Below are 5,397 nucleotides of genomic sequence, written 5' to 3'. Positions count from 1 at the left end.
TTTGTAGGTAGAGTTTTATGTTTGCAGATTATACCTAGTTGTAGGGAACCAACTCCTGCTTTCTGTCTTGGAAGAGTAGAGGCCTACTCAAGGGAAGGAAACTACCCCCAGAAACAAAGGGGGCAGGCTGAGGGCCCCAGTAGAAGAATGTGGGTCTGGGAGAGCTGCTGTCCTCTCAGGCAATCATGGCTGAGTCAGGTTCCCAACAGAAAACAGCCGCTATACTTGAATTGGAAATTTAGAGAAGGATTTTAAATAAGAGACTATTTACAAATGAAGTGGTGGAGGGAAATCACAAAGGATGATGTAGAAACCTGAGGATAGTTGGGCAGCTATGGAGTGGGGAGGGTGAGCTTACTGAAACCTGGAAATAAAGAGCTGTGTAGAACAAGTGGTTCTGACAGTGACCTCTGAAGAACGATGCAGACATCCAGAGGAAACCTCAAAGGGAGGGATCCAGGGGACAAATGTCCTGGTCTAATTTTCTTCTCATCTCCCAACTCCTGCTGGGGCTCCCATGGACTGAACCCAGTTAGAACCAGAGGGCACAGGAGTCAAGCTTGTGCTCCATACACCAATCCCCTGCAGAGAGAGAGAGAGCCAGGGAGGGAAAGGCGGAGAAGGATCTGGGAGAGTCTGCAGCTTATGCCTAGGCTTGGATTTTCTATTTCACAGTCTGCTATGGTCTGAATGTTTGTGTCCCCTCCCCACCCTGCCCCCAAATTTTTATGTTGAAATCCTAATCCTCAGGGTAATGGTGTTATAAGGTGGGGTCTTCGGAAGATAATTAGGATTAGATGAGGTCGGGAAAGTGAAGCCCTCATGAATGGGATTAGTGTCCTTGTCAATAAGAGTCCCAAGGGAGTTTGCTACTTCTTCTCTGCCATCTGAGGACACAGTGAGAAGGTGCCATCTATGAAACAGGAAGCAGGCTCTCCTTAGACACTAAATCTGCCAGCGCCTTGATCTGAGACTTCCCAGCCTCCAGAACTGTGATAAATAAACTTCTGTGGTTCATAAGCCACCCAGTTTATGGTAGTCTGTTTTATTAGCCTGAATGAACTATAACACAGTCCCTTTCAGTTATCCCCAACCCCTTAAAAAGCCTTAGACAGCCTTAACCATCATCCTAAGGAATTCAGGGAAGGATCCATGCCCAAGTTGGGGAGAGATGATGCAATGTACGAGGACACTGCTGGAGGAAGGCTAATCTCCAGGGGGCAAGCAGCATTGTGTGCAGCAGCCATTTAAAGTCAACTGGTTGACTGAGATGACAGAGTGAGGTTTAGGAAAGACACACTCTTTGCTTAGGAATTCCCAGAAGTATTTGGAGGAGAGGAACCTGGTCAAATGCTGTACTTCTTGTCATTAATCAGTATGGCTCTTTGCAGTATAAGAAACTGGATATCAAAAGGAAAGTGAGAATGGTCCTTTTTAGTCACCATACCAGGAGATCTGGAACACCAGACTTACCCACAGGAACAGTTTCATAACTGCTTTAGATTTGTCTATTTCTTCCATAGTTTAAGTTTTTGGAAGATAAGGACAGTGTCTTGGTCATTCCTGTGTTTCCAGCTTTGTTTTGTTCACTATCAACCTGTCTGACATGTTTATTGAATGGAATTAAATTGTTGCTTACCATGTATGTTTGATTATTATGCAGCACATGAATAGTTCTTTACACCTTAAACATAACAGATTTACTTCTTTTCAGCTGCAATTGATTTAAATACTGAAATTCTGTAATTGTGTGTTTTAATCTTTATGGATTTCTGATAATATAAAAGAGATGGTCCATTACAATTGGAGAAAAGAATACAGAAGGCATTTAGGATGTTATAGAATTCACTGCATTTATTCTACATCCCAGGTGTTTGGGAGATAGACAAAACAAATCATGATTCCTACATTCAAGGAGCTGTAATCTATGGATGAATTCAAAATACAGTTTGTATGATTATATGATAAAAGCTAAAGTTTAGTTAACTTTTGTATTAGAAATAAAGAACTTGCCAAGAAAATTGTGATGTAAATATGATTATACTGACAATAATAAGAGTACTTAATAAGTCAAGTCTTCAAGATCACAAGAACTATTTATGAATGAACAAAATTATATGGCAATTATAATTCAGAGGGTATGTATTTTTTTAAAAAGGACTTACAGAAATTTGTGTTTGGCAACACTTCTTTAGTTGGCAGCTGAAGTTACAATATATATTTGATAGTAGTAACATTTCTTTTCTTTAAAAAAGTTCTATCAATTTAATTTCATTCCAATTAAAAATTAAGACAAGAGTCCAATTTTAGAGAAAGCTTAACAGTATGTTATTCTACCAACATGAGAGACATTTTCAGTTTCGTATATTCTCTTCCAGTCTTTAGCCAAGTATACCTATGAGTATACTAAGTATACCTTTTCATGATCATTCAAGTACAGTAAATTAAACAACAACAACAACAAACAAACCTGTTTTTTCTTTTTTTTTTTTTTTTTCTTGAGAAGGAGTCTTGCTCTGTCTCCCAGATTGTGCAGTGCCATGATCCCAGCTCACTACAACCTCTGCCTCCCAAGTTCAAGTGATTCTCCTGTGTCAGCCTCCCAAGTAGCTGGGACTACAGTCTCCTGTCACCATGCATGGCTAATTTTTCTATTTTTAGTAGAGATGGGGTTTTACCATGTTGGCTGGGCTGGTCTTGAACTCCTGACTTCAAGTGATCCACCTGCCTTGCCTCTCAAAATGCTGGCGTTACAGGCATAGCCACTGCACCTGGCCACAAAAAATTTTTAGAAAAAAAATTATTACTAATGTCAATTACTACATAACTGTCTCATTTCTCCATGTGTCTACTATAATTTTCTAAAATTCTAGTTACACGTGTGATTTGTCTAAAGCATAGGACTTTTTATGTGCTCCATTTCTTCTTTTTGCTCAGATCTATTCTCTGCTTACAGTGTACAATAAAGGGAATATTATAAACACTAAATTTCTTAAATCTGGTTTTCTTTTGCAAAATTCAAGTACTTTGGGGGGGTTGTTTTATTTTGTTTTAGCTTCTTATCTCATCTAACTTATTTTCCTTTTTTCTTTTGTTTTTACTCTCAAGCTTAATATTAAAAAGAAAAAGTCAACTTGAACATTGATAGCAAGAAAATATCTCAATATCTATTTCTATATTTGTAGACTTTTTATTTAATTGTAAATATCAAAGAGTTTGAGGAGTAGTATTATGCATCTGTGATGGTCTGTATAACACCTTAGAATTTCAAGGAATTTTCACATACATTACATTGCCCTTCCCAATATCTTCATTAGGAAGGCAGCTCATGAATATGATTCTCAGTTTACAGCAAGAATATTAAGCAACAGAAAAGTCAAATGATTGTCTAATAGTTCCAACTCAGCTAATAATGGTGGAATCAGGAATACAATTCAGGCTTCCTACTTTTCCATTTAGTAATCGCTCCACAACACCATGTTTCAGTTAGAATATGCCCTCAGTGAATTCTTAAATACTTGCTTACCGTTACTCTCTATTAGACCTCTAGACCCCTGCTCACATTATTTAAGCTCGTAAGAGAAACTGGCTTTCTAAGTTTTATAAGACATTATGGATCTTTGCTTACTCTTCTAATATAATATGAATATAATACTGAGCCAGTTTTTAAAATATTGCCTGCTGGTTGTGGTTGCTCAGTCCTCACAGTGTTGACAGCTCCAGCTCAACTGTGTAAGAGCAGATGGGGGTGAAGGGAAGCAATGGTGATGGGAGAAAGGGATATCTAAGCTGCATTTGAATCTTGTTGATAAATATAACACTAGTTGTCTACCTGACAGAATGATGGTGGAAGTGATCTGATGGAGATACTTGGAGAACTTAACCATCTATCCTGGATAGCTAGTCATTCCTTAGCCCTGTCTACTGCTTTGCAGGTTCATGCACTGATTTCAGCTCTATAAGGTAAATGGCTTCTTCCTGGATTTCAACACCTCAGGTTTCTAATTAATGTAAACCTTTGGAGTCCCATAATGGGTTGTCCATGAATGGGTCTATTTTTCTTCAAGGAGCACATAGCAGAATCAGGAAGACGTGAGTGAGTAGATATCTCACCTGGAGAGGGTTGGACAAAGAGAAGGGTCTCCTGAGTCAGACCTGGGTAGTGTGATCCAGGAAGGTTTGGAAGAGGGGACACTGGTTTAGGTCTGAAAGGTGAAAAGAAAAATATCCAGGAGTAGAAGCTTGACTTGATTGGGTTGAGGGGAAGTGAGTTTTTCATGGAAAGAGCTTAACATACTTTGAGAACTGCCTTTAGGTGAGATCATGGAGAAGCAAGGAAAGATGGGCTTGGAAAGGTAGCCAGGACCCCGTGACACAATGCCTTGTGCTGTATTGTGTCTACTACATTTCTCCATGTGTCTACTATAATTTTCTAAAATTCTAGTTACACGTGTGATTTGTCTAAAGCATAGGACTTTTTATATGCTCTATTTCTTCTTTTTGCTCAGATCTATTTTCTGCTTACAGTGTACAATAAAGGGATATCCAAGTATCTCCATCAGATCACTTCCACCATCATTCTGTCAGGTAGACAACTGGTGTCAGGTTGACACATTTGTATCTTATTCTAAAGAAGAAAAGATTCCACTGAAGAGCTCTAAGTAGAAGACTGACAATTTAGATTGTTAATTTAAAAATAACTCCAGGCTGGGCGCGGTGACTCATGCCTGTAATCACAGCACTTTGGGAGGCCGAGGCGGGTGGATCATGAGCTCAGGAGATCGAGACCATCCTGGCTAACACGGTGAAATCCTAGCTCTACTAAAAATACAAAAAATTAGCCAGGCGTGGTGGTGGGCACCTGTAGTCACAGCTACTCGGGAGGCTGAGGCAGGAGAATGGCGTGAACCCAGGAGGCAGAGCTTGCAGTGAGCCTAGATCATGCCACTGCCCTCCAGCCTGGGCAACAGAGCGAGACTCCAACTCAAAGAAGAAAAAAAAACCTCTATAATTACAATAGTTATGTTTTACTGAGCTTTTACAAGTATGGCCTCTCCAGCATTATGAAAGGAACTTTATATATTATCCAAAAATACAGCAACTCAACAATATGGTGATATCATCTCATGCTCAGAGAGTTTAAGTACTCTCCTAAAGCAACAGGCAAGCTTTGATGCCTGGTAAGATGAAATCTGACTAGCTCTTTTCGTGTCCTGCTGCCCCAAAGGCAGACCTTCATACTCTCCTTGGATTTTTTCCTCCCAAACCTTACAGTAATTTACAAAAATAACAAACATAGAGTAAGTGTCAAAGCTTCTAAATGAGCATTGTGCTTGTTGGTCTACAGGACACAATTGTCTTTGATATGGTATCTAAAATCATTGTGGAGAACAGTTT

The sequence above is a fragment of the Papio anubis genome, chromosome 10 (assembly GCF_008728515.1).
Source record: "Papio anubis isolate 15944 chromosome 10, Panubis1.0, whole genome shotgun sequence".
NCBI lineage: Eukaryota > Metazoa > Chordata > Mammalia > Primates > Cercopithecidae > Papio > Papio anubis.
This window is presented reverse-complemented; position numbering follows the sequence as displayed.